The 15,911-nt window shown below is 40.1% G+C and overlaps 1 protein-coding gene and 1 pseudogene across 1 annotated transcript in view; one reads left to right on the top strand and one right to left on the bottom strand.

The window, feature by feature from the left end:
- The window catches only part of NETO2 (neuropilin and tolloid like 2), a 71,631-nt gene that overhangs the window by 31,452 nt on the left and 24,268 nt on the right, over positions 1 to 15,911 (top strand). The gene's annotated exons all lie outside the window — the stretch shown is intronic.
- LOC105978818 lies at positions 10,915 to 11,708 on the bottom strand (annotated as a pseudogene).

Raw genomic sequence — 15,911 nt, 5'->3', positions numbered from 1 at the left:
TGTCCTAGATTCCCTGTGTTTCCAGTTTCTATCTGTACCAGTGTACATCCTCTGGTCTAGCCGGATTTGTAAGGTAGTGTTGGGATCATAATAGTGGGGTGGCGGGGATGGGGCGGCAGGGGAAGCATTTAAGAACTAGAGGAAAGTTGTAAGTTTCATTGTTGCTACACTGCACCCTGACTGGCTTGTCTCCTCCCTGAAACCCTTCTGTAAGGGCTGTTTGACAATCTTTATAGTTCTAGGTTTTACATTTAGGTAGTTGATCTCTCTTGTGTTTGTCTTTTTATATGGTGTGAGATAAAGCTCCTGTTTCATTCTCTTGACAATAGATGTTCAGTTTTGCAAGCACTATTTCTTAAAGAGAATACCTCTCCTCTCCACTTAATGTGTCTGTCCTTTGTTAAAGATCCAACTGTTTGCAAGTGGATAGATTTACTCTTGGATTCTTGATTCTCTTGGTCTATGTGACTGTTGTAATATCAGTTCCAGGCTTTTTTTTTTTTACTGTGGCTATGTTGTAAATTTTCAGATGCAGTGAAAGGATGCGTAATTTGTTCTTTAGTAGTACTTTGCTTCTCTGGGGTTTCATTCATTTACATATAAAGTGATGATGAGTTTTTCCAGCTCTTTAAAAAATAAGATTGGAATTAGAACTGAGCTTGTGTTGTATTTGTGGATCATTTTGGATAGAATTGACATATTCACAATGTTAAGTCTTTTCATCCATAATCATGGTATAGTCTTTTATGTATAAAGGTCTCTTTCTGTTTCTTGTTTCATTATTTTGTAGTTTTTTTATATAGATCTTTTGTTTCTTTGAATATATTTATTTATAAGGATTTCATCCCTTTAGTGGTTATTATTGTAAATGCTACTGTTTTCCTGGTTTTGTTTTCAGAGTTCTCTTTGATAGGGCATTGGAATGATCTCAGACTCAAAAACTCATGGTGACTATTGGATAGGTTAGAAGTGTCCCTGATTTTCCAAGATTACAACTTTTTTTTCCAATATTTTTATGGACATATCTTATTTATTCCAGTATATCCCTTCCCTTCCCATACAGTTCTGTTGTTCAATCCCCTTGGGTGAGGTTATACAGTCATCAATGCTATCAACTCCCCTCATCCCCCTTCCTTCCCCCTCTTCCTTTCCCCTACCCTTGGGAACTGTAACTCCTGTCAGTGTCTCTGGGGGTCATCTATCTTGACTACCATGTTCTGAGCAATCTTAAATAAGCAAATGAACATATACAAGTCTAATATGACCAATGAGGTGCATCACGTATGGCCCATAATAGTAAGGGGAGGAAATCTTAAAAGCTAGCGGAGAATAGTTATGTGGTTCATCAGTGCCACACTGTACCTCCATTCTGGGAAGCACTTCTAAGAGGAACTGTCCAGTTGTCTTCATGGTGGACTTTGGATCTCCACTACATCCAGTCCCCCTTCATATCAATTTGGATGCATGCTTTTTGAACTTGTGATACCTCTTCCCGTCGATACCTCATGATCACACAGGCTGATGTCCTTCTTCTATGTGGGCTTTGTTGCTTCACTGATATAAGGGAACTCAATCTAGCATGTTTAACTCCAAGGTTTTAAGACCCCAGACGCATCTGTTTTTGATGGGCACCATCAGCTTTATTTACTGCACTTGCTTATGCACCCATTTTGTTTAGTGATTGTGTCAGGGAGGTTGGCCTCATACAGTGCCACACTATTAGAACAAACTGTTCTAGTACAGAAGTAAGATTTAAATAGAGACCCAAAGTCCATCTGTTTCCTTGTTGCAATTATATATATATACATACACAAACATACACATTCATATATGTATACTTATACATATATGCATATGTGTATCTATCTATATTGGGTTTTTAATTTTTTCCTCCTACCCCACTATTAGGCTTGCCTGTTGTTCACCTCTCAATAATTCTTCTCAGATACAATTTGAGTGATCAAACACCCAGAAAAACTGCATCCTCCTTCTGGTCCATTTTAGAACTCTTAACTATTCTCCTGTACCCATAATTGTTGGCTCTCTGCTCACCTCTCACCCTTCTCCCTCCTATACCCCCCAAGAACTATCGGTCCGGCTGCTGTTTTCATAAGACTGCTCATCCTGCTTTTCTTGTATAGTTTAACACCCAAAATCACCAACAAAGTCATAATCATAATAAAGTAAAAGAACAAAAACAGACCCAAAACCCCACCAACATACAGCTAGCCATCAGACTAACAGGGATCATGACATACCGCATTCATGTCGAAAGGTGAGTTTCCCATCTTTTCATGTTGCTACTCCTGCAGTCCGAGGTGGAGCGTCTCATGCCCTGCCCCCCATTTATACCTTTGACTTTAAGTGTGACTTCCATATGAGTAACCCCCAACATGTTCTAGTGGGGTGCCAAGCGCTGCCCCCTGAGTCAAAAGTACATACTCAGGGTTCTGTGGCTTCGCCCCCATCACTGGTCTGTTGCACTCTCCTCCTGGTCTGCCCCCATGAAGGCAGGTCACACCAGCCGCTCTCTCTGAACTGTATCTTCAGGGCTGTTCTCTGCAAAACTGTCTTCTAGGGAGAGGCCTTCAAGTTTCAGACCGAGGCTGGCCCCAAAGTCCTCTCTGGGAGCGAGCTGCTCCACTCAGGAACATTGCCCTCATGGATTGGCACGCTGGAATGAGACCCACTGCCATGCTGTTTCCTGTGGAGACAGAACAATACCCTCCCCTTGGGTTGGTTAGTACCCTAACCCCCAACCCCCCATTGCCTTTGTTTTTCTTCCCCTACCCCTCTTTGGACCTTAAAGACATATGGATGGTAGGGGGAGGAGATTCCTTTCATCATAGGTGCCAACTGCATCTACTGATGACATGAATCTGGGTTTGATTTGGCTCTTGCCAAAATATTTGGTCCTCAGCCCAAGAATTTTGTGTTACACGCATTTTCCCTTGTGCCTGTTCTGCTGTTTGAACTCATCTCAATGGACTCATGTTGTACTTGACCTTTTGTACTTGGCTATCGTCACTTAGCATAATCTCCAACTCCTTCCACATGAAACGGTGTTTCATTGTTTTGCCAGTATATTTTAGGGATGTGTAGTATTCCATTGTGTGTATATACTTGAGTATTTCAATCTATTCATCTATTGATGGAAATTTAGGCTGTTTCCAAATTTTTGAAGTGAACTGCACATCGACAAACAGTGGGAAGTAGATGAGTGGTTGTGGTCAGTTTCTTATTTCTTTTGGGTATATGCCAATAGTGGGATTGCTGAGTGTATGGTATCTTGCTTTCCATCTGGTTTAGGTATAACCAAATCTCTTTCCACAGTAGCTGTTCGCCACTGCAAGACCACCAGCAGTGAATGAGAGCTCCTATTTCACTTTTTACCCTCTCCAACATTTATTGCTTTTTGTTTTTTTGAATTAGGCTAGGTGTTAGGAGTATCTCATAATTGTTTTGATTTGCACTTTCCGGATGGCTAATGATGGGGAACATTTTCTCATATGTTTGTGGCCATTCAAGTTTCCTCCTTTGTTAATCATCCGTTCAAATCTTATCCACCTCCTGTGAGTTACTCATTTGGTTTTTTTTCTTGCTGTAAGCTTGCAGCATTCTGTAAATTTTAGTAATAAGCCCTCTGTCTGATTTGCCATTACTAAATACTTTTTCCCAGTCTGTGGGCTCTCTTGTTACTCTCTTGATGAAGTGTTTCGATGTTCACAGGTGTTTTAACTTTAGAATGCCCCACTCATCCATTTTATCTTCCTCTGAGTGTGTATCCTTCCTACTTCCTTATAGCCCACATATTCCCTGCGTTAAGGTTCTTATTTGTCTAATTTGTCCCAGTCCTCTCATTGATGAACCTAATAGTTTGGGTTTTATCTCAAGGTCTGTGATCCACCTTGAATTTGTTCTTGTTCGCGGAGTGAGCTAAGGGTCTTTCTTCATTCTTCAGATTAATAACTAGTTTTTCCAGGCACCATGTGTTGAAAAGGGCATCTGCTTCCTATTTGGTATTTTTGAAGCCTTTGTCAAAAATCAGTTGTCTATATGATGCTGTTTTTATTTCTGGATTTTCTGTTCTTATGTACTGGTCTGAGTATCCATTGTTATACCACTCCCATACTGTTTTGACGACCATGGTTGTATAATAATTTTTCAAGTCAGGTAATGCAAGCCTGCTCACTTTATTCTTCTTGAGTATTTCTTTGCCAATTCTGGGCTTCTTCCCTTTCTGTATGAAGTTGGTAGGGTTTTTTTCCATTTCTTTGAAATATGATGTAGGAATTTATATCGGGATTGCATTGAATTTGTATAGTACCTTTGGCAGGATTGACATCTTTATAATATTGAATCTTCCAATCCACGAGCGTGGGATATTTTTCCACTTGTGAAAATCCCTTTGGTTTCTTGTAATAATGTTCTATAGTTTTCCTCGAACAGATCCTTTGTTATTTTGGTTAGGTAGATCCCTAGAAATTTCAGTTTATGCTTCGCTACTGTGAAGGGTACTGCCTACTTGATCTCTTTTTCTGTGATCTCATCAGTGGGATATAGCAATCCAGTTGACTTCTGATTGATCTTATATCCTGCCACTCTACCATATTCCTCTACCGCAGCAGTTCTCAACCTGTGGTTCGTGACCCTTTTGGGGGTCGAACAACCCTTTCACAGGAATCACCCGATTCATAACAGTAGCAAAATTACAGTTATGAAGTAGCAACGAAAATAATTTTGTGGTTGGGGGTCACCACAGCATGAGGAACTGCATTAAAGGGTTGCGGCATTAGGAAGGTTGAGAACTACTGCTCTATCATTTACAGAAATCCTATTGTGGAGTCATTGGGGTTCTCTCTATAAAATCATGCCATCTGTAAATAGCAATAATTTCATTTCTTCTTTCCCGAAGCATATACCTTTCATATACCTTTCATATCCCGAAAGCATATACCTTTCATATCCCTTATATTATGAACTTGGACCGCCAAGATGATTCTGAATAGAAGTGACAAGGGGCATCCTTACTCAGTGGGAGTGTTTTCTTTTTTTCTCCATTAATTGTAACACTGGCTATTGGTTTTTAGTATATTGCTTTTATTATATTAAGGTAATTTCATTCTAATCTTATCTTCTTGAGTGTCTTAATTAGGAATGGGTGTTGAATGTTGTCAAATGCTTTTTCTCCATCTAGTGATATTATCATGTAATTCTTGTCCTATTTCTAGTTAATTTGATGGATAATGTTGATGGTTCTAATATTGAACCATCCCTGTAATTATTTTTATATACTTTTATATTCTATTGGCCAGAATTTTGTTGATGATTTTTGCATCTATATTCATAAGAGATATTGGCCTTTAATTTGCTATTCTTGTGGGATCCTTGCCTGGCTTTTGGTAGCAGTGTTATACTAGCTTCATAGAATGTGTTTGGGAGTTTACTATCCCAAACACATTTTCTATCTTCTGGAAGAACTCTGTAGGTTTGGTGTCAGCTCTTCCCTGAATGCTTGGTACAATCCTGTGAAGCCATCTGGACCAGGTTTTATTTTAGTTGGGGATTCCTTAATAACCTTATCTATTTCTTCTATTTCTATGAGTCTATTCAGTTTTTTTGACATCCAAGATAGGAGAAAACTTGGGGGGAAGGTTTGTTCTTCCAGATATTTGTCCATGTCCTCCAAGTTGTTGAATTCATTGGAGTAGAGTCTATCGTAGTACTGTGTAATTAGTCTTTTAATTTCATTGGGGTCCATTGTAATTTCATCCTTCATCCTGGATATTGACCTCTGTTCCTTCCTATCTTTTGTCAGGTTTGATAGCATTTTGTTAATTCTGTTGATCCTTTCAAAGAGCTAGCTTTTTACTGAGTTGATTTTTTTTCCATTTTTCCCATTCATTTATCTCTGCTCTAATTTTCATAATTTCTTTTCTTTTGCCATTATATGGATTATTCTATAACTCTGTTCTAACTGCTGAAGGTTTTGTGATAGGGTATGGACTATACATCTCTTCTTCATATGTGCATTTATCACTATCAAGCATCCTCTGATTATGCCTTTACTGTATCCCATAGATTTTGGTATGATGTGTTCTCGTTCTGATTTGTTTCTAGAAACTTCCTAATTTCATCTTTTGGAGGATTTGGTTGACGAACTTCGTGGGTCTCTCATTGGGCAAGTATTATGTTTATTATGCTCACAGGCTCTTGGTCTACTGCTCCCTTAAGCATTTTGTATAGTGCCTATGCTTATCTCTTGTTATGTCCTGCACCTTGAGATCTATTTTATCAGAGATTAAAACGGCAACTCCTGCTTTCTTTAGGTTGCCATTCGCTTGTTATACTTTTTGCAACCTTTAACCCTCAACCTGTGTTTGACTGTGAGCTTGAGATGCCTCTCTTGCAGACAGCAGATTGATGGATTTCCCCCCTAATCCAGTCTGCTAGTCTTTGTCTTTTAATGGCTGAATTCACACCATTGAAGTTCAGAATGGGTTCTCTCAGACCTTTTGTGTTAAGTATTTTCCTACCTCCCTCTTTAGCTGTGTGTTGTGTATGTGTAGAGGATTCATACTTGCCTGCTTTCCTCCATTGGGTCAAAAAAGACTTAGGCATTGCATACAGTGCCCTGACCACTGGATAGTGTTGCACTATGCAGTAGTCTTATGCTTGTGTTCTGTGGATGTTGGTCTTCTGGCCAGACTGGGTTGGAAAATGATCTTTGTAGTGCTGGTTTACTTTTTATGTGTTCTCTAAAGTGCTCCTTAACCGAGGAAACTTAACCTCCCCTACTATTTTGATGGAGAGTTTGGTGGAGTAGATGAACCTTGGGCTACAATTATTCTCCTTAAATTCTGAAGATGTTACTCTATTCTCCCCTCTTCTTCTTGGATTCTGCTAATAAATATGAGCATCTGCTTATCTTATTACCCTTATAGGTGATTTCATTTTTTTCTCTAGTTGCTCTTATGATTTTCTCCTGTTTCTCAAGTTGGATAATTTGGCTACTATATGCCTTATTCCTGAGATTCAGTCTAAGTGATGTTCTCTCTACTTCCTGGATGATTTTCTGATCCTCTTTTATTATGTTGAGAAAGTTTTCCTCCAGGAACTCCCTCATTATTTTGGCTGTTGATTTCTTTGTTATATCTTGCTTTGGTATCCAAATTATTTGCATATTGTTTCTCTTCATAGCATTGTTCGTTGTTCTCGGGTTTTCTTCCGCTTCTTTCATTATCATGTCTGATTGTCTTTCATTTATTGAATTCTGCTAGGTTATCTTCAAAGTTGTAGATACAGTTCTCTGCTTCTTCTAGCCTGTTGGTAAGGTCTTTCATTGTCTTTTTTGTTAATGCTGCATCATCCCTTAACTCTTGTATTTCCCTTCTGTTTGTGACTCTATCCTGTCTTTTACTTCATCCTTTTTCTGTAATGATTCCCACATATCCTGAATGACTCTAAGCAGCAGCCTGAAGATTTCTTTCTGTGGCGGTTCATACTCTGCTTCTTCTATATACGTCTCTAGGTTCAAGTCCTCCTCTGACATTGCATTTTGTTTCTCTTGCTTTCTTATAGTAGCTGCTGAAGTGGGTTGTTGTCTGTGTGTCATTTTGTTGGAGCTTATTGCCATTTGTCTTGGAGTCTAGGCTGGCTGGAATTGGGGAAACCAGGGAGTGGCTTGTGGGCGTGGGAAGTGGCCAGCAGGCCTGAGGAGTTTGAGAGGCAGCCAGCGAACACAGGAAGTGACCAGTGGACACAAGGCATCCGGGATTTGTTGTGTAGGCATGGGAAGTGACCAGCAGGTGTGAGGGGGGCTTAGACCCAGCATGCAGAGGCAGGAAAAAGCTAATGGGTGCAGGAAGCCAAAGAAGAGGCTAAGGGGCACAGAAAATGGTCTGCATGCATGAGAGGACCTGTGAAGCAGCCAGTGGTCATGGATATATTGGCCTGCCAGTGTTGAGGTCCTGGAAAGCAGACTGTGGGTGCAAGAAATGGCTGGTGGGTGTGGGACTCCTCGAGGAGCATTCTGCGGGTGCAGGAAGAAGCTGGTGGATGCAGGGATCCTGAGAAGCAGCTGATGAGCACAGGAAATGGACAGCAGCTGTCAGCCGGTCTGGCGAGTGGCTGGTGAGCACAGAGAATTGCCTGCAGACTCAGAGAACCCAGGAATCAGTCACTAGTAACACTCAAGCTCCAGAAGCTCTGCCAGGGAGAGGGAGGGGCAGATCCAAAAAGCCCGGGATTTGGTCATCAGTGACACTCAGGCTCAGGGGACTGCAAGGGAAGAAGGAGGGAGAAGGCGCACTAAGCCCTGAAAGCACGTGCAGGTGACTCTCAGTCTTGGTGACTGTGGAGAAGGAGTGGGACGTGGCTGCAGAACATGGGAGATGATGCCACTGTCTCTTGGGCTCAGGCGACTATGGGAGTGGGCGCACCAAGCCCAGAATGTAACTGCTGGTGGCATTTGGCTCTGGCGATGGCAGGGAAAGAGGTGGGAGTAGCTGCAGGACCACTGGGAACCAGTACCAGTGTCGCTTGGACTCCGGTGACTGCAGGAGAAGGAAGAGGGAGTGGGCACACCAAGCCGAGAAAGAGGCCACACGTGGTGCTAGTCCCCAGTGACTATGGAGGAGGAGGAGGGAGAAGTGGGCACACTGAGCCCAGAAAGCTGCTGCCATTGGCACTCGGCCCCTATGGCTGCAGGGAAGTTATAGGGAACAATGGCAGAACACCTAGTAAGTGGCCACTGACCGTTGCTGGGCTTTGAAGAGGAGGAGGTAGCCACTTAGAAAATGCAAGAAAGATATTTACTTGTGTTTCATTGACTATGCAAAGGCATTCAACTGTGTGAACTAATAAATTGTGGATAACCCTGAGAATAATAGGAATTCCAGAACAGTTCATTGTGCTCATAAGGAACTTGTACAGGGATGAAGAGGCAGTTGTGCAAACAGAGCAAGGTACTGCACAGTTAAAATAAGGAAAACTCTGCTTCAGAGTGCATCCTCTCACCGTACTTACTCATTTTGTATGCTGAGCAAATAATCAGAAAAGCTGGACGGTATGAAGGAGAACATGGCATTAGGTTTGCATGAAGGTTTATTAACAACCTGAGATCAGCAGATGGCCCAACCTTGCTTGTTGAAAATGAGTAGGACCTAAAGCACTTGATGATGAAGATCAAGGATTGTAGCCTTCCATATGGATTACAACTCAATGTAAGGAAGACCAAAATCCTCACAACTGGACTAATAAGTAACATCACAATAAATGGAGAAAAGACTGAAGTTTACAAGGATTTTGTCTTACTTGTATCCACAATCAGTGCTCATGGAAGCAGCAGTAAAGGATCAAATGATACACTACATTGGGTAAATATTCTGCATAAGACCTCATTAGAGTACTAATAAGCAGGGTTGCTACTTTGAAGACTAAGGGGTGTCTGACCCAAGCCATGGTATTCTACATTGCCTCATATGCAAATAAAAGTTGGACATTGAAAAAAAAATTTTTTTTTAAATAAATAAATAAAAGTTGGACATTGAATAAGGAAGACCATAGAAGAATCAATGCATTTGAACTATGGTGTTGGTGAAAAATATTAGAAGTACTATGGACTGCTAAAAGGACAAATCGATCTGTCTTAGAAGAAATAAGACCAGAGTCCCCCTTATAGGTGAGGATGGCAAGACTTGGTCTTACATACTTCAGACATATTGTCAGGAGAGACCAGTCATTGGAGAAGGACATCATGTTTGGTAAAGTGGAAGCGCAGCGAAAAAGAAGAAAGCCCTCAATGAGATGGACTGACACAGTGGCTGCATCAATGGGCGCGGGCATAGGAACAATTGTGAGGATGGCGCAGGACTGCAGAATTCCGTTCTGCTGTGCACAGGGTTGCTGTGATTTGGAACCAACTTGATGGCACCTAACAATAACAACAACAACAGCATTTTATCCAGGATTGTAGTACAACTGTTTTTAATTGCCAGGGTAGGAGTGAGTAATTTTTTTTTCTTTTCTGAAAAGGGGACAGTAGGCCAAGTAAGTTTGGGAACTTCCGGTGTAAGGCAGTGGTTCTCAACCTTCCTAATCCTGTGACCCTTCAATACAGTTCTTCATGTGGTGTTGACCTTCCAACCATAAAATTATTTTCGTTGCTACTTCGTAACTGTAATTTTGCTACTATTATGAACCAGGCGACCCCTGTGAAAGGATCATTTGACCCCCCAAGGGGGCACGACCCATAGGTTGAGAACCGCTAGTGTAAAGGAATCTGATCTTTGTTATTTTGAAATATGTGAAAGAACTTTATTTCTTCTCTGCCACTTTTGATGCCTTTAATTTCCCATTTTTGATAGCTCTCAGGAAGAATACTAGCATAATATTGAATAGGAGTATTGTAAACAAATGGTATCCTTGACTTGCTCCAGTTTGCAAAGGAAATGCTTTCATTTTACTTCCATTGAGAATAATGCTGGCTTTTGGTTTTATGTGTATGCCCTTTATATTGTATTGAGGAATCCCACCCTTTTTTTCAACTTTCTTGAGTATTTTTATCAGGTATGGGTTTTGGATTTTGTCAAATGCCATTTTTACATCAATTGGTACAATGATGTGGAGTTTAAATTTGTTTTTTTTTTCAATATTATAGATTATAGTGACTTTAATGCTGAAACACCCTTGCATATAACGTATGAATCCCATTTGGTCATGATGTTTTGATTTCACACACACACACACACACACACACACACACACATATGTGCTTTTGAATTCTATTGGCTGGAATTTTAAGAATTACATGGTTTTTGTAATGTTGAACCATTTTTCTATGCCTGGTATGTGGATTTCACTTGCCAATTATGTATTTTTAGATTCTTTTGGTAGGATTTTTTTTTTCCACAATAAGATCTTTTATTTGTCAACACTAAGTCTGAATTTTAAACAGATTCTTGAACTGGTGGCTCATAGCCATCAGCTCGTTCCACTTTTGCACATGTCTCATCACCTGTAGTTTTTCCAGAACTGCCACCTTCACCATGAAGCTCCATGAGTTTTCCCAATTCAAACTTGGGCTTTTTCAGCATCTTTACTTTTCTGTGTCTTTCCCAATGCTGTCTGGAATCAATTTATTGACCACTTCTTTCAAGTCATTTGTCTGCACCTCTCGGGTCATGATTTCCATCATTTTCTTTCGGATTTGGCGGACCTGCTGGTGCTGAGCATAAGAGGTCTTCCGAATCTGATTATTGCGTTTTTTAGTAAAACCAACACAGAACAGACGAAGTAGATACCCATCAGTAGTCTTGACATCAACATGAGCTTCAATCATGGTCTGCCATTTCTTGACCATGGAGCACATCTTGTTGCGCGTGAGGTCCATGCCGTGGAAGTTGGTCAGGCAGTTTTTGCCCTGAACATCCTCGGTAATTAACTTAAATTTTCTAAAGGCAACCTCATCGTTTTGCAGATCAGCAAGGCTCACTTCAAAAACTCGACCCTTGAGGCCATCAGATGCAAATTTGGTTCCTTGAGTCCTGGTGACCAGTGTTTTCCCAATATTTCTTATATTGAACATAGCTGGTGCTTTCACATCATACCAATCTTTCTTAGAAAATGGATCCACCACTTTCTTCTTAGCTCCTTTTTTGCCACCTTTTGTAAGGCGCTTGTTCTTGCCAAGCGCCATGGCGCCGTGCAGAGAGCCAAAAGGCCTTTTGGTAGGATTTTGTTGAGAACTGTGCATCAGTGTTCTTGAGGGATATGGATCTATCATTTTTAAAAAATGATTTTTAGCTCTGGTTTTGGTATCAAGATTATATGAACATCATCAAATGAATTTGAGGGTTTTCCATCCTTTTCTATACTCAGGAATAGTTTGGGTAGAATTAATGTTATCTTTTCTCTGACTGTTTTTTAGAATTCATCAGTGAAACCATCTGATCTTGGATTTTTTTTTTCTTCCCAGTTGGGAGGTTTTTAATGACCTGACCAATTTCTTCTTTTATTATAGGTATGGTCAGTCTTCCTACTTCAGTTTGTGTTAGTTCAGGTAGGTTGTTTCTTTGTAGAAATTATCCAGTTCATCTAGGCTTTGAAATTTGTTGGAACACAGTTCTTCATACAGACCCCCTAAACTCAATGCCATTAAGTCAGTTTCTAGTAATAGTGACCCTCTGACATATAACTGGACCCTTTGGAGTACAAATGTAAATATGTAGAGACTGTGAATCTTTATGGGAACAGAAAGTCTCAGCTTTATTCCAAGGATTAGCTGGTGGTTTCAAACTGCTAACCTTGTGGCTACCATCCCAATGTGTAACACCCCTTGCCATTCGAGCTCTTTCAGTTCTTCCTAGTACTGTCATTATCTTTTCAGATTGTGTTGGTTCTTCTGTGGCATCGCTCATCTCATTTCTGACTCGTTATTTGCATCTTCTCCTTTTCCCACTTTAGATTTCCTAGAGTTGTCTTTTTCAATTTTCATTTCTTTATAAGTTTGGTTAATGTGTTTTAATCAAACTTTTATTGGGTGCATAGGTATTAAGCACAATGTTGAATAGAAGTGGGGATCAAGGACACCCTTGCCGGGTTTCCTGACTCAGTGGAAATGTTTTCAGCTTTCTCCATTCAGTGTAGTATTGGCTGTTGATTTTTTGGATATGGTATTTATTGTATTGAGAATTTTCCCTTCTAAACCTCTCTTCATGAGAGTCTTTATTAGGAATGGGTGTTGGATATTATCAAATGCTTTTCTGCATCGGTTGATATGATCATATAGTTCTTGTCCAGTTGATGTGGTGGGTTATATTGTTTATCGAATGTTGTACCATCCCTGCATCCTAGTATGATTTTTGTTTTATATATGTTGTTGGATTCTATTGACCAGTATTTTGTTGAAGATTTTTGCATCTATGTTCATGAGAGATATCTGTCTGTAATTCTTTATTCTTGTGGGGTCTTTGCTTGATTTTGCCATCAGGGTTATACTGGCTTCATAGAATGAGTTTAGGAGTTGACTGTCCCATTGTATGTTTTGGAAGTTTGTGTAGATTGTGTCAGTTCCTTTCTGAATGCTTGGTAGAATTCTCCTGTGAAGCCATCTGGACTGGGGCTTTTTTAGTTGGGAGTTTCCTGATGATGTTGTCTATTTCTTCTTTTGCTATGGGTCTGGTCAAGTCCTTTTTTTGGTTTTGTTTTGTTTTCATTATTCTTTTTTTTCCAAAGAATATTTTTATTGAAGGGATATTACTCTTCCAGTATATCCCTTCCCTTCTCATACATTTCTGTTGTTCAATCCCATTGGGTACAGCAATACAATTATCAGTGCTATCAACTCTCTTTTCCACCCACTCTCCACCACCCCCACCCCCCATACCCTGAGGGGAACCCTCAGTGTCTGAGGCGGGTCTTCTATCTTGACTACCATGTACCGAGCAATCTTAAATGTTCAAATGAGCATACACCAGTCTAACATGACCAATGAAGTATATCACCCACAGACCATAATAGTAAGGGGAGGAAATCTTAAAGAACTAGAGGATAGTTTTTTGGTTCATCAGTGCAACACTGCACCCTGGATGTATCCTCCTTTCTGCAAGGTCCTTCTAAGAGGGACTGTCCAATTGTCTTGCTGGTGGCCTTTTGGTATCCACTACATCCAGTCCCCTTCATTTAAATTTGTTCAAGTTTTTAATGTCCATATGTGTTAATTTGGGGAGAGAGTGGTTTTCCAGGTTTTGTCCATGTTCTCCAAATTATTGGATTTGTTGGAACACAATGTTTCATATTAATGTGTAATTAATGTTTTTATTTCAATAGGGTCTGTTGTGACTTCCCCTGTTTCATCTCTAAGTTTAGATATTGACTTATGCTCTTTCTTTTCTGTTAAGTTTGCTAGCAGTTTGTCAATTTTGTTGATCCTTTCAAAGAACCAACTTTTTCTATGTTCATTTTTTCCATTGTTCTGCTATCCAGTTCATTTATTTATATTCTTAATGTTTGATTTCTTTTCCTTTTGCTTTAAGAAGGATTATGCTGTTGACTCGTTCTAGCTGCTAGAGGTGCTGAGTTAAGGTGCTGACCATTATTCTCACCTCTTTTTAAAAAAATCATTTTATTGGGGACTTGTGCAGATCTTAACACAATCGATACATACTTCCATTGTGTCAAGCACATTTGTAAATATGTTGCCTTCATCATTTTCAATGCATTTTCTTTCTAATTTAGCCCTTGGTAGCAGCTCATTTTACCCCTTCCCCCACCCTCCCTCCCTCATGAATCCTTGATAATTTATCATTTTTTTCCATTTCTCCATTGACCGTTGTCTCCTTTCACCCACTTTTCTGTTCGTCCCCCTGGAAGGGGGTTCTATGTAGATTATTGTGATAGGTTCCACCCTTTTCCCTTTCCCCTCCCCTTCCCCTTTCCGTTCCGCTCCTGGTGTCACTACTTTCATTATTGGTTCTGAGGGGTTTATCTGTCCTGGATTCCCTGTGTTGTGAGCTCTTATCTGTACCAGTGTACATGCCTTGGTCTAGCCGGATTTGTAAGGTAGAATTGGGATCATGATAGTGTTGGGGGGCGGGGGGGGCAAGCATTAAAGAACTAGAAGAAAATTATATGTTTCATTGGTGCTATACTGCTCCCTTACTGGCTAGTCTATTCCTTGTGATCCTTCTATAAGGGGATGTCCAATTGTCTACAGAAGGGCTTTGGGTCTCCACTATGCCCTCCTCCTCATTCACATTAATATGATTTTTTGTTCTGGGTCTTTGATACCTGATATCTGATTCCGTTAACACCTCATGATCTCATAGGCTGGTATGCTTCGTCCATGTGGGCTTTGTTGCTTCTCAGCTAGATGACTGCTTGTATATCTTCAAGCCTTTAAGACCCCAGGCGCTGTATCTTTTGATAGCCGGGCACCATCAGCTTTCTTTACAACATTTGCCTATGTTCCCATTTTGTCTATAGCGATCCTGTCAGGAAGATGAGCATCATAGAATGCTGGGTTATTAGAACAAAGTGTTCTTGCATTGAGGGAGTGCTTGTCTCCCCTCTTTTTCCATGTGTGCATTTACTGCAATGAAGTGACCTTTATTGCCTTTGCTGTTGCCCATAGGTTTTCATATGTTGTATTGTCGTTCTCATTGGTTTCTAAGAATTTTCTAATTCCCTCACTAATTTGGGCTAGGACCCGTTCTTCTTTGAGACATGTTATTGAGACACCATGTTTGTCTTTGGTTTTTAGTTCTTTATCTTGATGATTTCCAGGTTTATGGTGCTGTGGTCAGAGAAGGTGCTTTGAATGACGTCTATGTGTTTGCATTTTCTCAGACTTGCCTTGTGTCCCAGTATGTGGGTTGTTGTCAAGTATGAGCCATGCGCATTGAGAAGAATGTGTATTTTTTTTCTGTTGGTTGGAGAGCTCAGAAAATATCTATTTTAAGTTGAGTTGCTTGGTTGTGTTATTCAGATCTTCAGTTTATTTACTGTGTTTCTTACCTGATGATCTATCTTTCTTTTCAAGCGGTGTATTGAAATCACCTACTATAATTATTGATCCAGTGATTTCTCTTTTCATCTCTTTGAGAATTTGGTTGATGAATTTTGAGGGTCTTTTGTTGGTTGCATATATGTTTATGTAATTTTGTTTTTGTTTTTGTTTTTTTTAATATTTTTTATCGTTTTATTAGGGGCTCATACAACTCTTATCACAATCCATACATACATCAACTGTGCAAAGCACATCTGTACATTCATTGCCCTCATCATTCTTAAAACATTTGCTCTCCACTTAAGCCCCCGTCATCAGGTCCTCTCCTCATTTTTCCCCTCCCTCCCCACTCCCCACTCCCTCATGAGCCCTTGAAAATTTTTTTTTTTTTAAACATTTTATT

The sequence above is a fragment of the Echinops telfairi genome, unplaced genomic scaffold, assembly GCF_000313985.2.
Source record: "Echinops telfairi isolate 266 unplaced genomic scaffold, ASM31398v2 ScPeMD7_2291;HRSCAF=2852, whole genome shotgun sequence".
In the NCBI taxonomy this organism is placed as follows: domain Eukaryota; kingdom Metazoa; phylum Chordata; class Mammalia; order Afrosoricida; family Tenrecidae; genus Echinops; species Echinops telfairi.
This window is presented reverse-complemented; position numbering and strand designations above follow the sequence as displayed.